The sequence below is a fragment of the Spermophilus citellus genome, assembly GCF_964194105.1.
Source record: "Spermophilus citellus genome assembly, chromosome: 3".
Lineage (NCBI taxonomy): Eukaryota > Metazoa > Chordata > Mammalia > Rodentia > Sciuridae > Spermophilus > Spermophilus citellus.
Window position 1 is genome coordinate 83,066,792 of NC_138184.1, and position 17,254 is coordinate 83,084,045.

The following is a 17,254-nucleotide window of genomic DNA, read 5'->3' on the forward strand; positions in this document are numbered from 1 at the left end:
CCCTTTTTACCCCCCGGCACTGGTGTGCAGTTCTCAGGGAGGGAGCTTGCACCCGAGTTTGGAAGCAGAGCTATTGTTCTAGCAAGTGCCACATTGGTAATTGAGGACTGAAGCTTACTACAAACCATCCTCAGAGTAGTTGCTACTATGTTGGACTGTGTTGAGAGATTGAGCATCTGCAGGAGCTCATTGAGGGCTGTGGTGGATTAGTAATGTCCACCGCAGATTCAAGGACTGCCCCCAGCACCTCCACTTGACCTCACTGGAGGGAGGGAGGGAGGGAGGGAGGGACAATGAACCATGTATCCTCAGGCTAGATACTGGTCAAAGGGATGTCTGGCTGGGATTTCTCAGCAACTGATGAATGGTAAATGCAGAGTTCTAGAAGACATGAGCAGGGGCTACACTTCGTGAGAGCCTATACCAATGCTAAAAAACAAGGCTCTCATAGAGGGCTGAGTCTAAGGCTGGATCATACTCGACAGATCCCACAGGCTGCCTCTGCCAAGGCCCGGGTGCCTGTGCCTTCATGTACTTAAGCCAGTGCCTTCTAAGTTGGCCAGACAGCTGTTCATCCTCCCTCTCTTCCTCCCCAATCAATGCTCCTCAGGACAAGGAGAGTGTATTATTTATTGCTAATGGAATTAGAGTTACTCAAGGCACCTATCAATCAACTCAGATGCTTCCTCAGGCAACAGAAAGATACCGATGAGCCAGGATCTGGGTGGTAGTCCCAGCCCAGACACCAAGAGGCTGCCTCCCCAGGTGGGCCTTGGTTTCCCCTCTTCATACTAAAAGGGATCAGGCCAGGTGGCTCAAGGACTTTCAGATCTGAGAGACTGGTAGGGAGTTTCCAGGAATTGTTCCCAGGATAGCTAGGAGTTGCTAGGACAGTTGAAACTAGTTAGTTTAACTAGCTCAGGCGCCCCCAGAAGTTGTTTGGGAAAAGCTGTTGCTTTTGTATGAATGACTCACTCACCCAGAGGTGACTAAATCTGCTCATCATGATCAGCACAGCTTGAGACTTTTCTGCCCGGGGTTAGGACTGATCTACTTCAGTAGAAGCAATTCATGCTCATTAAAAAAATGCGTGGGAAGGACAAGATGGCAGCTTCCTGCCTTCTCTCCTCAGGACTTCGATTATAAATCTCAGCTATTTCGGTTTGGGACCCCTGCCTAGAAGGGCTATGTGGTTCAACCACACAGAAGTCAGAGTAATGAGACAGCAATATGTGCCAACTGTTTCCATGACAGGGACAGAACTCTGGAGAGTTCAGGGTGCAGGAGATGTGGCCCACTGAGACCCCCTGCTGGCTCAGGACCTGATCCAGGCCTAGTCCAGGGACAGTGCCAGGCTGCTAGTGCCCCCTGGTGTGCCAGGCCTGGGCCTTGCTGGACTCATGTCTGGGAACACAGCCCATAGTGTCGGGTAAACTCCAAGAGAAGCAGAGACGTGACCTTGAGCATGAAGCCACAAGTTACAGCAGGACCTGGGGAAGGGTCCCTTACTCTGGTTAGGGGGGGGTGTTCTACAGTTGGAGGGCCAGTGGAAGGGACTGGAAACTCGGGTTAGGATCAGTCCCTGCCACTTCTCACCCTGAGGCTTCCAACCTTTGCTTCTGGCCCATGATAAAGAGATGGGAATGCATGTCCACCTCCTTGTTGGTCCACCTCCAAGAAACCTCTTTTATAAAAACTGGTGCTATCAGGCTGTTTGTGTTTGGGTTTTGCACCAGAGTCTGTAGAGCTCTTCAGTGGCTAGGGGTGAAGTTTCGGTGGTTGGGAGCTCCCTCAGCTCTTACCCCTTTATGGGCTGTGCTCATCCTGGGGGACCCCTGTGCCAGCTACGGCAGCCTGCATGCTCAGTTCCTCTGGCCTTCCAGACCCCCATCCCCACCTTCGCCTCAGGAATGACTGTGTGGTCGGCGTGCAGCCTGGGTGACTCATGACCTGGTCTCAGTATTGCTTCCGGGAGGGCACTCTTGGTGCCTTTGGGCTGAGCAGACGGTGGCAGTGCTGAGTCGGGAGCTATAGCCTCGGTTCCCCACCTGCCACTCATGCTTCCTGTGCCACATGTGGGTCCCTGGACTGTTCCAACAGCTTCCACACCTTGGCATCTCTGCATGTGCCATCTGAACTTTGCTTTTCTGACACCTTTGCCTAGATGCCGGCTTCAGTCAAATGCTCAGGCATCACTGTTCAGGTCTCCCTGGGTCAAACTTAAGGCTTCTGAGGAGGCCCACGCTGTGTGGGTAGGTGGGGAGCTGCCTGGTGTCTGTCTATTCCAGACAGTCACGTAAGTCTCAGGATTCTTGGAAGTTCTGAAAGAATTCCATCTAGGTGACTTGAGTCTCCAGGTCACCTTCTGACAATGCTACGGGAGCTGTTAGTTGAGGGATGACTCGAGTCAGCTGTTACAAAACGAGGCCGATTCCAGAAGTCATCAAAACACAAATGGCAAGGACCACTAGGTCTCAGAGCCCTAGTCCAGGCTTAGATGATTCAGACTATTGCTTGATGGTTCTCCCAGCGAGTCTGTGGCATGCAGCTGGTGCTTGGGGTTCGACTTCCTGCCCTCACTTGGTGTCTGGAGTGGTTTGCTTCCATATGAGACCCGAGTTGAAGACGATCCAAGTCGGGTCGAGAGACTTGATAAAGGTCAGCCCTGGGAGACACCCAGGCTTCTCCAAGTCCAGCAATCCAGCAATGGCCCTCGTAGGGTTAAGAGCAGCCCGATTCCCGAGTTACTTTCGGTTACTTCCCAGAAGTCCCCTCATCCAGGGCTCCAAGTCCCCGGTTGTCACATCTGGTAGCTGAAAGCTTTCAAGGCTGTGGCAGCACCAGAGCTGGTTGCCTGACCCACCTACTCAGGGCAGAGTTCCCCGATCAGAGAACCCAACCACCTGAAGTTGCGCCCAACACCTTGCACCTGGCAATAAGGTCACGGGCCTGGGAGTCAGGTCAGCCCGGGTTAGACTGAGGTCAGGTTAGCTGGGGAAGAAGAGGGGGTTAAGTGCGGTCAGCAGGATGAAAGGCAACCAGCAGGTGACACCACCAGGCCAGGTCCCCACATCAGGAGCCCCGAGGACTTGAATGGACCAGGAGAACCCATTGTTCAGATGTTTGAGGGCAGGACAGAGATCAAGCTGCGATTCTGCCTGGAAATTGACAGGCACAGAACCTGAAGGCTAGTGAGGCCGCTGAGCTCCGTGTGGTCAGTGGGTCCACGCCTCGCCCATCACAGACGCAGGACCCAGGGCAAGTTGTGCCATCCCCAAGCACCTCAGCAGGATGGGAGCGCCTGGTTGATCGGGTTATCCTAGGCTGTACCCAAGGCAAGTCCAGCGGGGACTAGACCTAGGTTTTCTCGAGGTAGGAGTTGAGGTTTGACAGGGCAGCCCCACAGGATCCAGTGGAGAGCTTTGGCCCGAGTGTGCAGATGCTCAGACGGGTGAGGGCCTGGGACATGCCAGGTGGCCAGGTAGGGGCTGTGGGTCTGCTCAGGAGCAAAGTCTCCCCAGATCCTCGAGTTGACTTGTTTTGATAGATTAGCACGGTGTCAAGGGTGACACCTCTGATGCCAGTCCTGCTTATGTCCTTCCATTTGGCTCAGGACATAAGTAATCCATAATGGAGGACTACACTTCATGTCAGATTGACGTCCATCTGAGCCCCACAGCTCAGTTTGCCTTCCAGGCCTACTTGGATACCTTTACTTAAAAAAAAAGTAAAGGATTTTGGCAGGGTACTGGGGGTGGAACCCAGGGGCACTCGGCCACTAATCCATATCCTCTGCCCTGTTCTGTATTTTAGAAGGTCTCGCCAAGTTGCTTAGTGCTTCGCTTTTGCTTTGAACTGGCGATCCTCCTGCCTCAGCCTCCCGAGCCGCTGGGATGCCAGGCACGGTGGCACTTACCTGGCCAGGCAGATTTCTGGGTTCAGACTTGAGGGTTCAAGAGCTGATGCAGTACTCGGGGCCACACTCTTGGTGCCATCTAGCTCCTGATGCACATTTCAGAAAGGTTGGTTTCCACCCCTGCAGCCCATCTACCCACCCAGGTTACTCATGTAGGTTATCTTCCTAGTCTGCCAGACGCTACCTCTCAGAGTGGTGCCAAGTTCAGAACTCCAGAGAGCTGCCTGGCCACGACTGCACACACACCATGCCACCCGAGCATGGATCTGTGGTCTGAAGTCATGTGTCCACCCCAGTTCAGTGTGGCTATCCTGGGTTCAGTTCTGTGTTATTCCAGCCCCTTGAAGGCTCAGGCTGGTTACTACTGGTCATAGACCTTCCTAGAGTGAGCACAGGGCAGGCGACCTGGGACTGCTTCATGGCCCATTCTAGTTGGAGTAAGGTGGCTACAGATGCTTGGACACGGCAGTCCCTGGTCTTCCCCTTACCCAGTCTGAAGGGCAGCGATTCCCACCCTTTGTCCTTGAGCTTATCAGGACTGCCATTTGGCCAGTCTGGTACCACTTGTCATACTGGACTTTCCTGTTCTTGAGGAACTCGGCCCAGTTGAGACAAGGCCCAGAGGAACAGGGCAGATGCATTTGCAGGCCTTGGCCCATGACTTGACAGCTGACCCCCAGGAGGCTGGCATGTGACCCTCACTGGGTCATTGTCAGGGTGCCCTGCAGGTATTTTCACAAATAGCTGCAGTAACTCCTCTTTAGCACAGAGCGAGCTGCCCGGGTGCAGCCCAGGTCACTTTATACTTCCACCCATGAAGACCAGAAAGCTATTTCCAGGGAGCGCCTGAGGGTGTCTGATCCGTCTCTTCCTAAATGGGAGCCCCAGTAAGCTTTGCCTGCACGTTTGCTCACCTGACTCAGTTTCATTGCCATTACCAGCTGAAACCTAGTGTCCAGCATCATTTGTTATTTGTGACTGCGTTCTTCTATGGTCAGGGCTTATTTGGGCTCAGAATCCAGGTGCAAGCCATCCCCATGTGCAAGGTTCTAGGCTCAGAACCCAGATGCAAGTGGGATATAAACGGGTCCTCAAGGGATACACTGGTCTGAGCCTCCACGTCCTGGAGCCCACTCCTTCCTTTTGCTCTGCAGGTAGGGCCCCCTGCCTTCTTTCCCCGCACCCTCCCTCTCATTGCTTCAATCCTTATTCAAGTCAGCACACCAGATATGAAGCCATCTCTAGCGGACCAGAGGGACCTATCGCCTGACCGACTCACCATGACTGATCCCCCATGTATTCAGAAGGGGATTGTGCCTTTGAGCTTTCCCTGGGGAAGTGTCCCCTTTACAAAAGCCTGGCAGCACTCCAAGTGCTGGGACATCTCTGAGCATTCTAGGTGACCAAGTCTTGCAAACTCGTACAAGATGTATTCAGGATCATCTGACCCTTCCACACCCAACACCTCCTAAGTGACATCTTCCAAGAAGCCAGCCCCCGCCCTCTCCAGCAAAGTTTTGTTCGAGACCACAACAGCTGATGGTCATTCTCCCTTTCAAAGAATACCTACTGGAGAGACTGTGGCATATGCCCCTCTTTCTATAATATCTGGATGAATCTCTGAAACTAGGCTCGTCTTTTCCCCCTACCTAGAAGGCGGCTAGTCCCAGCTAGTTACTGCACTGGAAATGAGGCCAGGATTTCAAAAGGGAGTTGGCCGATGTGTGTACTCACCACACCCTAGGTACCATTCAAGGTAGGGAGTGACCACTTCAGCCTGTCACTCTGGCTGGACAGCTGTGTGGGTTGTAGGAGTGGCTGGAACACTTTATCTGCTTAGCTGAAGCTATGCAGGTCTGTGGTAGTGAAGCCCAGGTTAGATAAATGTCAAGGAGATCAACTCAAAGACCAATAGGCATAGATGTCTCGCCCCAGGCAAAGAGGTTTGCAAAGGTTAGAGTAGGGACAAACTTATTGCCACTCTGGTTCATGAGATCTTTAGGGTATCTAGGAGTGATCCAGAATCAGATGGACAACATTTGGCTGCCTTAGTTTTGCCCCATTAGGATGACCCTAGGGAAGGGCCTCCTTAGATGTCTGGAGGTCAGACAGCCCTGGGTCCCATTAGGTCACCTACTCCTATTAGAAGGTCTCTAGCAACAGGGACAGCCGAGTGGCAACTCGGGCTAGAGGCCCTGTTGATAACGCTGAGAGATGATGACCGGAATGGTGGGCCCTGGCAACCAAACTGCTCCAGAGGAGGTGGGTGACCCGACAGTCATGTCAGGAAGCTAGATCGACACTGGAGCCTCCTGTTGTGTATTGACTCAGCCTTGTTCATTCTTTAAGTCAAGGGTGTTCTATAGCAGTAGGTGATAAGCTTCCGGGTGGTGGCTTTGCTTTTCCCTACTTGCAAGAAAGGGTCGAGTTGTGTCCCAGGATGTCTTATGCCCATTAGAAAAAGGATTAGCTAGGAGCAAATCATCTCATCTGAAAGCCAAGTTCAGATGGAAGTGTCTCCAGGGCAGTCCCTCATCCACTAGCCCTGTCAGGGATGCCCTATGTGCACCCCCAGGAAATACGCTAAGACCCCCACCCAGGGCATGCTAGTGTCACATTTCCAGGTCAGCTTAGGACCTGAGGTGTGTGTAGAGATGATGACATCCCTTAAAGCCAGAACCTTCTACTATGATTCCTATTGCAAAAATAGACCATCAGCTTTATTCCAGTCCATCAAGTCTGTGGAACATCCCCTTGTACGGAATCAAGGCTGTGAGTGAAGCATCTCATCATCCTAATCCATACCTGGACTCCCCAGGTATCCCAAGTGATGTATGAAGGATTTTTAGTGCACCATAGGTGGTTAGACCAGATGGTTTAAGCAGAGATCCCAAAGTTAACCCCAAATACTCGACGGTGTTGCCTTTGGATTTAGGGATTATCCGCATCATGTTTGCCATTTTAGGTCATTTGCCATTTTATGAGCTGTTTTATCTGGGGGTTCCAAATTTAGATTCTGAGGCAAGGCTGCTTAGCTGACCATGAGCGCGTGTGCCTGCCGTCAACCCCACCCTGAGCAGCTAGTGAGAGTCCTCAAGCAGCTGCTCTCCTTGAGGGAGGGCCTCGTTGGTGTGCCTCCTATTACCCACAAGGAGTCCCTTGTGTGATGTTGTGGTGGGTGGCAGTCCTTGGATTTTGTGTGGACCTGTCCTTTTAGAGACAGTTCGTACTTGTTTGATAATGCGTTAGCCTGGGACTTAAGTGACAGCTTAATGGCATCCTGATATATTGATGGCTTGTGGCTCGCCAACATGGCAGAGTCAGGCTTTGATGCCGTTTCCTTGAAGTGTTCCCCCCTCGCCACCATAAGCTTCCATCTCAAGTGGTTTAATTTTTCTGGTTAGTTTTTAGCCACAGGGGCTCATGCATTAATCCCTGACCAACGGCTGCCCCATCTACATGATCACCCGAGTCCAAGACCACTGAGGGTTTGTGGGAAGGACAGGTTCCTATTAGGTATGGATTCCCAGGTTTAAAGAAAGGACATTGGACAAGGAAAGAGCCTCTTCATGGACTAAGTTTAAGGTGTTTTGATAAGTTCTGACCTGGGTCTGGCCCAGCCTTCTACACCCCTCACTGAGACACATGAAGTCTGGGCTTAGCTTCAGGGGTTCTAACCCAGGAATTGTGATCACAACTAGTCTATTATTTTCTCCAAAAAGAGCCAGTTGTGGCCAAATTTGAGAGCAATAGCTGTGACTACTTTGCTGATTACTAAGGCCTCAAAGTTGACCTTGAAACAAGGTCATGAGGTTCAGACACCAAGTCCAGGCAGTTTATGAAGGGTCAATACGGGTTCACAGGGGAAGGGAGGATATGTCAGGCCGTCTTGTTAGGGCGTTAGATCGACCCCACTTTTGGTCCAGTCCTAGAATGTACCTCTTGAGAGCCAGGGTTGAGCGGCTCTAGAGATGGGCATTTCGAAGAAATCTTCAGAAAGGCCAGATGCACAGTGGTCAGTGGCTCTAGTATCAGAGTCAAGTGCTCTCCCCCATGGCGACACCTGAAAGGTCAATGTCCTGACCTCATTGCAAGACCTAAATAAGGTAAGCAAGTCTTGAACATCTACAGGTTATGTTTCTAGATCATATGTTCTAGAACATACCATGGTCATGCTATTTGACAAGAAAGAGTTATGTTCACAGTTAAGCACTCTCCATGAAGTATAAGGATTTATAGCTTCTGGAAAGGACCAGCTTCTAAGGCGGGTGTAGTTCACTGCAGGGGATACCAAGAAGGTAGCCCTTAGTCAAGGCAGCAGACTGTCAGATAAGACTGCAAGTTACACCACAGTCACAAGTCCCCACATATCAAAAGAACTAAATGTGACCTTAGCTAAGTACTATGTATTCCTCTATGGAGATATAGAAACAGGATAAGTGGGGACACTACATTGATTCAGAACGGCTCAAAGGTACAAGCTTCCCAGTGATCAGTGCAGACATGTCCCTATGGCGCCACCCCTTAAGGTGCACCCACTGGGACCCGACAAGGGCCACTCTCTGACGCGAGTTCCTGGGACTGTTTACAGGATCAGTATTTTTCTCCAGGATAGATACTAAGCTTAGTTTGAATTAAGATCCATTAGGTGTCTCAGGACACGATTTCCACTTGGGCTCCCAAAGTCCTCCAGAGTGGTCATGGGCCACCGCTTCTTGCAACAAGGAAGTTTTTACAGCTCTTGGAAGTCGTGACTAGTTTGATATCTTGCCCTTGGGACAGGAAAGCCAACTATGTCCTCCAGCAAATCCTGGCCACGTAGCACCAGGAGACTTGGAGTCCTAACCGCCCATTTAGGTGCCCAAGCGACCCCAACCAGCAGCCCAAGTCGTCCTTTGGGGGTACTTAGGTCAACCCTTAACCACTGCTTGGTTTGAAGATATAGACCATGGCTTATGAACTTGGTCAAGCCCCAGAAGTTTAGGTGGAATTCCCTTTTGTGATACGGTTCTTACAGAAGTATAACCAGGAAGATAGGTCGTCTATGGAGAGTCATCAAGAGACCAACTTCAGCCTGAATAAGGACCCTCAGGGGATACTGGCCCCAACTGCTTTAGAGTTGGAGTTCCCTGGTGGGTTCACTGAAGGGCAAGACTTGTTCTAGACGATCCTCCACAGGTTTCTCTAGGTTTCCCCAGGCACTGTGCCGAGGACAAGTACCTCGTCAAGGTTGCTCTACCAGGAGACGCCACCTAGTGATATAACTCGCCGGGGCCCCCATTTAATTATTCAGACACACGGGGACCTTTCCGGTTCAGAACTTTGCATCACCCATTGTCCCCTCTGGAGCATGTTGAGGGACAAGACTAGGACAGCCTCCCTGTATCAGCATGAACCAGCTAAAGATAGACACTGGCCCTTTAAGTGGGGATAGATTGCTGGGGGGAGGGGGGACACAGAGGGAAAGTTGGTTGACTCATGGCCACACAGCCGACCCCAGGAAGCCTGGGCTGTGCCAACCTCAGCCACTTTCAGCTTTGCATCATTGATGCCAGGGTGCCCTGCAGGTGTTCTCTTGAATGACAGTGACTCCTCTTCACTGGGCTGGATGCCGGGGGACAGCGTTGACACTCACTGCAGATAGCCCACAAGGTGAGCCAGCGGGGCGAGCTCCTTCTGCTCAGTGGGCCCATCAGACCTTGATGCTCGACTCCCTGTCTAAAGGAGGGCCCCAGGGAGAGCCTTGCCCCCGAGTTCCCTTGCCCTACTCCATCGGTTTCCATTATTGCAAAGAGGGTGTCCCCGGAGTCCAGCGTCACCTGCTGGTTTCAGGTAGGACATTCCCCCACCCTCACAGCCAAGGTGCCCAGTTTCAGTCTCCTGCTCCCAAATGCGCTCCTGCTCAGAGCGGCTCTGGTTCAGAACACCCGGAACGACACTCAGCCATTTACTGCGCCACGCCAGCACACTCTGCAACCGAGTCACAAACCCACCCGGGTCTAGCATCTATGCCCAGGTCTGATGCTGTGCCAGACCAGCCCACGGGGTACTCAGGTAAATAGGCCATCCTATGGCAAGCCCAGGGGAGTGGCATGGGGTCCCTGTTCATGGACCATTCTGATCAGTCTGAGGAATAGGGAGAACTCCAGAGATTCTGGCCACGTCCCTCCCCCAGTCAGCAACTACCGAGCCTGGTTCTTGGCCATTCCTGCCTTTGAGAGCTATACCAGCTGTCATGCACCATTAACTGGAGGGACAGTTTCCGCTTCTAAGGGACTCAGTGCACTCAAGGACGACCTGGCATGAGACATGATGTGTGCACCCTCATGACCATTGTCAGCCGTGGCCAAGACAGGCAGGCAGAGGCAGGAGGACAGGGCCTCCCCAGCCACTTGGATTCCTGCCAAGGATGACATCCTATCTGGAAGGCTACGTGACTTCCAGGTGCAGGAGTAAGCACCCCCACCCCTAGCTCTTAGGCAGTGGAATATGGGGACCAACAGATAAAAGGTCCTCGTCGCACTTGTAGGGTACTTGCCGACTCCCAGGTGGCCCCATTGGGGAGCCTCATCAGATTAGTCCACCTTGTTTTGCCATTTAAGCCACTTCCTCCTGTGGCTCAAGGTCACCTTGACAAACCCATATGCCTGACCCCTAAACGCTGGCCAGGTTTCACTTTCACAGGTTGAGATTTAAGGCACTTGCAGTGGGAGGCCAGGGCACTGGTCCCCCAAGGGGAAGCAAGATCCAGCATGGCAGACATTCTTCCTGTAGCTTGGACGGTGCAGGTGACCTCGTTTTGGGATTGGTGCATTGAAGGGCATCTCCCTGTCCTAAGATTGTTCAGTGTTTTAGTGGACTGTCCTGATAGGTAAGAAAGCTCACTTACAGGGCATCAGGGTTGGGGAGGGAAGTCAGGATCAAGACGTCACATGCCCACTGTCTAGTCCTGGAGGTGTTAACGCCAAGCCCTGAGGCTTTAGGCACACTTCTCCAGTACCAGAGAAGCCCTGGTTAGTCCTTTCAATGATCCCAGCTGATTGCTAAGAACTTCAACCAGGAGCCTGCTCAAGGTTAGGAGCAAGGTCAAAGATAATCGTCTTCCTTGACCTTTTGTAAGGCCAAGGGCTATAGCTTCTTTAGGAGACAGCTCAGTTTAGAAAGATGGCATAAAATCTTAAGAGGCCCACGTACCTGCAGATCCCACTCACCCAACCCCGTGCAGTACAGGTGGGGTAGCTATGCCTTCTCATTAAGGAAAAGGTTTCTAGGATTTGAAGCCAGCTCAGCCCAGGACTCGTCCGTTACTGCTTGACCTGGCATCTCATTTTAGTGCCAGATATGAGATGAACTGAAATCCCCTTCAAGGGCTGCAATTGGGGGGAACTTATGACCTCATAGTTGACACTCAGGAAGTGTCCAACATGGACAACTCCCAGGCACAACCACCCAAGTTGATCAAGAGGTCCTCAAAGCTCCCTCCTGGCTCTAGGGCCTCTGTGGTGGACAGCTTTGTCCATTGTGTGAGAGGTGGCAGGGCTTATGTGGAACAATTGTGCATCCCCATCAGAGTGCAAGTTGCTTAAGAATGTCTTCCATGTGCAACCCTCTTCCAATGGAGGCTGGCTTCCTTCACCGTACTGACTAGAGCCCTTGCTGTAGCTGGGCATGCAAGCCCATTGTGTGATTAACCCAGCACCTCCGGCGCCATTATTTGTTCTAGTTAGAATAGCCAGAGATCAGTAGAGCCCCATGATGCTGGATAGGCATCGTGAGCACCCGATAACAATGCCCGCCGCATCACCATTCTTGTGGGGACCCGATTCAGAGGGTCAGCCCCATGATCTAGAGAATTTAGAGGTGAAGATGAATCTCAGGGTTCCCCTTGCCAAGGAAAGTTGCAGGTTTTTCTCCTGGAGGTTCTTGTAACTGGGAGTCATCCACAGGTGGGCGGAGGGGCGAGCATGAGAACCAGCAAGGCTCCCAGGAGCTCGAGGGTTAACCCACTGCACCTGCAGGTTTGTAGTCCCTGATTATTTACTGCATGTGTGGACTTCACTAGCAGGACTTGCAGTACTGGAGCCTTGAGCTTGGAGTAAGGCTAACACATTGACAGTTAACCACACCACCCCTGGCCCCCAGGCCAGCTTCCCCAGGGGCTTAAGACTTGGGGTTTGCAGCCCAAAAAGGCAAGGCTACCTCCTTCCAGAGCAGATGCCCCTTGCCCAGCCCCCTCCCCTTCCTAGGGGAGACCTCACTAGCTGCAGGGTCCCCTGTTGCTTGTAAGTGGAAGCTTTAGTTTTCAGCCACCTTGGGCTGCCAACTCCCTTTCCAGCATATAAGGAGCTGAGATTGCAAGATAGGAGAAAATATTCAAGTCAGAAGCAAAGAGGCGAGTGGGGGGACTTAGGATCCAGCCAGGGCTTCCCCAGTAGCTGGGGTCACTATGCAGACCCAGGAGGTGATAAGATGGCCACCTTAGGCTCAGCCCTCTGAGTTCTCCCCCAGGTTAGCTCTTGGAGGTGAAGCCAGGCCTTCTCGGCTTCAGAGAGACCTGTGATCTAGAGGGAGACTATCATTGGAGCAGTACTGTCACTCAGGCAATGAAGCTAGGTACTACAGTCACTGTAGGTCTGATGGACTGGCAGAGAGGTGAGAGCTCTCCAGAGGCCCTAGGGCCTTGATGCTCCAGAGCAGGCCAGCCCTCCTCCAGCAGGATAAGCTTAGAAAGTCCCCCCACCCCATCAGTGCCTAGGCCAGAACCGGCTTCAACTATAACAGACTTGGGAAGAGAGATGCTTATGAAACCAGCTTCACGGGGTTTAGGACAGAGGCTTTTTTTAAAAAAAAAAAAAAAGAAAAAGAAAGGAACTCTGCTAACTAAACCCAGGCCAGAATCCTGCCCTGGGCCTTCTCTCTCCTCCCGCACTCCAGTTGGTGGGCTCAGAGCCCAGCGTCCCTGCAAGGTTAGAGAGCAACAGAGCTTCAAGGCAAGCTGCATGTGTGAGGTGCCCAGGCTAGGAACATGGTGTTTGTGAGCTTATAGCACGTCACCTGGCAGATCAGCCAGAAGGGCTCCTGTTCTCGTTACCCACCCTCCTGGGACTCACCATTATGTCCCACGGGGATCCTGCAGGTAGGCAAGATCAGTAAGTCCCCCTGCAGGTTAGACTTTGAGCAACTAGACTAAGAAGCAGAGAAGATGCTTTTGAGAGTTGAGTAAGAGCCAGCTTTTACTAGCAGAGTGCAACTCCCCGCCCCCGATGGCTCAGCTCCCTCCCCTCTTGGTCCTTCCCCCTCCCTAGACCTTGGCTCACAAGGATGCCAGAGCCCAGTGAAACTTTGCTCCAGAGATAGACCATCCCTTGAGTGCTCAATCCCCTGGATTCAGATTTTAAACATCTCTCCCGTCTCTAATAACTGCAGTGTTCTTTTTTCCTTCCCTGGATCAGAAAATGTTGAGCTTCTCATTTTGCCCAAGCAGTAGAACAGCAAAAGAATCAGAGAGAGAGAGGAACTCAGCAAAACGACCCGAACCCAGTCCCACCTCAGAGCAAGAGCAGAGCAGAGACAGCCCCTGAAGCCAGAGAGGGTCCTTTTAACCCTCCCCACTGGGTGTGATCCTCACGCCCACTGACTGGCTGCCCTCCTCCCAAATGCCCATCAGTTGGCCCCAGGAGCAGCTCCTGGAGGTATTCCAGTCCAGGTGCTGCTTGTAAGCCCAGCTCCCCCTGTTGCCTGTGATTGTCCACCGCATGGCCTTCCACTCTCGAAAGTATTCCATGTGGACAAATGGCCCTCGAATACAAACAGCAGTTGACTGGGCTGCCCAGCTAACAAAGCCCCCCGGCTAACAAAGCCATCTCAGCCCCTGGCTCCTTCCTGTCACCCCAACCATCATCCTCTAGCCACCTGAGTGTTGTTTGCTTCCTTTAACTTAGGGTGCTCTCTGGATAGCTGGAGGTGGGGGTTTTCATCTGTGCTTTTATCTAAGTCCTGATTAAACTATCCTACTTTAATCCACACCACCCTGGATCTAAACCCCGTCTCGGATGCTATCTTTGAACTCTGGATTGGTTCGTTTTCCTTTGCATGCCTCAGTTTCCCCATCAGGAACCAGGGTAATCCTCAAAACCTAGGGGTGGCAGAAAGATCAAGTGAGTTAGAGCAACAGGACCTGGTAATTAAGTCCTTTCTGCCGGTCTGTTCATTGCATTTTTGTATGTGTTAATTTGCTTCAGGCAGGCACCTGGAGCAGGTTCTCTTATTCCTATTATAGGGATCAAAAATGCTAAGGTTAAGACGCTCAACAAGGTCACCCAATAAGAGAGCGAAAGGTCTGGTTTTGAACTTGGGTCTAACTGTTTCCAAAATCCGTACAAAACAGGAGCCTGTATTGTATTTCTGTGAAACTGCTTGAATTGCAAGGGCGTCTCCTAGTTGCAGTGCAGAGGAATTTGCCCAAGTCCAGGTTTCCCCTATTTATAACCCTTCTGATTGTGTGCCCTTTGATCACATCGCCTCTCAGGACGTCCTATTTCTAGACTGAAGAGGGGACATAGGGATGTGATAAAGTGGATGAGCCTTGTGGGTACACACCTCCCTAGAAGGTGGCTACAGATCCTATCCTTTTCAGAACTGTGTGGGACAGGACACCGAAAAGGTGGCTGTTCCAGTTTCTTGTTGTTAATGATTAAACTTAAGTAGTCTCAGGAGGATAGGGAGTCTAGGGGAATATGCAGTAAATATGAGAGTTGCTATGGCTGTAGCGCCAAGAAGCAGAGGTTTTCAGATGTTTTTTTTTTTTTTTTTTTGTCTATTCCTTCGCTTATTTTGTCTATAGTGCCCACAGTGGTGCCTACACATAGTAGGTGTTGAGGAAACACTTTGTCCTGGTAAATAGCAAGGAGCCGAGAACACAAGAGAGAGTGCCCCAGAAGGGATCAGGAGGTGAGCTTTGACACCAGACAAATGTGAACTCAGAGTCGGGCTGCATCCAGGTTTGCCTGGGACCATCCCAGGGACAAGACCTGGGGAGTCTTGCATCCCAGGAAAACCCTCAGTCTGGGTAAAAGAGGAGAGTGGGTCACCATATCCATGAATCACTAGATACTTGACCTTGTGACAATTCCTTCCCTTCCCTGGCCTCAGTTTCCTAGGCTGTAAAGAGGGGTGGCAATATTAAGTACCTCGTGGGTTACATGAGGATGAAATGAGATAATGCCCCTTAGTGCTGAGCACCTACTAAGTTCTACCGGGTAGTCGTTGTTCACATCACCATTACTTCTATTGACTTCAGGGTCTTGGAAATGTATCTCGCTTCCTAACAGATGCTCCTGGGCCTATTTGAATTAAGGTCCTTGGTTTTATGAGAGGAGGGAAGTGAGCCACAGGAAAGCCCAATACATCAGGGACGGTGTCTCTTGGACATTTTCCCCTGCAGAGATGGGATCTCCCTGCCCCCAGCCCAGGCTGCGCTCTGAGCAATCATATCTGGCGGCTCTGTGCTGATTGCCAACAGATGTTCCTCTGATGAACCTCACTGTAATCTCGGGGCCTTAATATAGTGCCGGGGCGTGATAAGTTTGAAATGTCTGTCATCGTGGCCTGTGAGGACCGTCTGCTCATTGTTCAAGTCTGTCTTCCTCTGACGGTTCCGTGAAGGGGGATTTATTTTGTTCTGTCCCCCCTTTGCCCCATACACCCTGAGCCCCAGTTACTGTCCAGATTCAAAGTCCGGTGTCAGAACCTTCTGCACAGTGTTTGGCCTCCTCTGATGGGGGGATGACAGAGGGAGGAGCTGGGGAGAAAGTGTGATTCAACCTTGGCCTGAAATCAATATTTCCAGGCTGCAGGCGTGCAGATTGCTGATTTTCTGATGAGGAGCTGATTCCTGGGGAACCCAAGGCAGATGTCTCTGGAGCAGGAGGCAGAGTGGGCATTGAGGACAGGAAGGGGTGGTGGGAGGCAGCTGGAGGCTCAGCGGGGAGCATCCACTTACAAATGCTCTGGGGGCCTGGACAGGAGAGAAGGAGCCAAGGGTGGAGAGACATTTCCAGGCCCTGTCTAGTCAGGTCTGGTTCCTCTCCATGATCTCTGAGCCCCACATGGAAGGTCTCACCAGTTGGGCCAGGTCAACAAGCTTTACTGAAGATTTTCTATGTGTCAGGCACTGGGGACATAAAGTGGAGTCAAACCCAGAGCCTACCATGAGGACCGCTCAAGAAACAGTTCACAGAGAGGGGGTTGGACATCCCACCTGGCACGGTCAGTCCATTGGCCATTGGGATCCTATCAAGTGGCAGCCAGAGGCTGGGTGTGATTTTTCAGAATACAGGATCCCTGTCTTGAATGATAATGAGAACCCAGGCTGAGCATTCCTAATGCAGATTTGACACCTGAAATGCTCCCAAACCCAAAATTTCTTTTGATTGACTTTTTAAAAACTTATAATTTTGAATATACATTGATTGGACCCATTAAAGGGTTTCATTGTGACATTTTATACATGAGTACCTGTGCTTTGATTGTATCCACCCTTCTAATTTCCATCTCTCACTCCTCCCGCACTCTCTGGTCCCTTTCCCCTTCCCTATGAGTTCCCTTTTACCTTTTTTTTTTTTTAAGAGAGATAGGGGGAGAGAGAGAGAGAGAGAGAGAGAGAGAGAGAGAGAGAGAGAGAGAAAGAATTTTTTAATATTTTTTTTAGTTTTCGGTGGATATAACATCTTATTTTTTTTTTTTATGTGGTGGTGAGGATTGAACCCAGTGCCCATGCATGCCAGGTGATTGTGTTACTGCTTGAACCAGATTCCAAACCCCCCTTTTATTTTGTATCATCTTGTTTTTATTTATTTTTCTCTATATTGCATCTAGCAGAGGAAACACAGTTACATTTTTTTTCCTGGGTCCAACAAACTTTGCTTTACATATTGATCTCCAGGTCACCCCACTTTCCTGCAGAAGACAAGAATTTTATTCTCTTTTATGGCTGAATAATACTCCACTGTGCATACAGACCCTGTTTTCTTTTATCAGTTCACCTACTGAAGGGCATCTCGGCTATTGTGAACACTGCCACTATGGAACAAGTATGCAGGTATCTCTTTTATGTTTACTTTGACTCCAAAACTTTCTGAGTGATGACATGATGTTCAAAAGTTTGGGTTTTGGAGCCTTTCAGGTTTGGGATTTTGGGAGTAGGGATACTCAACCAACGTGATTTTGGAGTCACTGGGCTCTAAAACCTAATTTTAACTTTGCCACTAAGGCACTTATACATCCAAATGCCAGTTAATTAAATTTTCCGGTTGTTAAGATACTAGGGGGAAAACATCT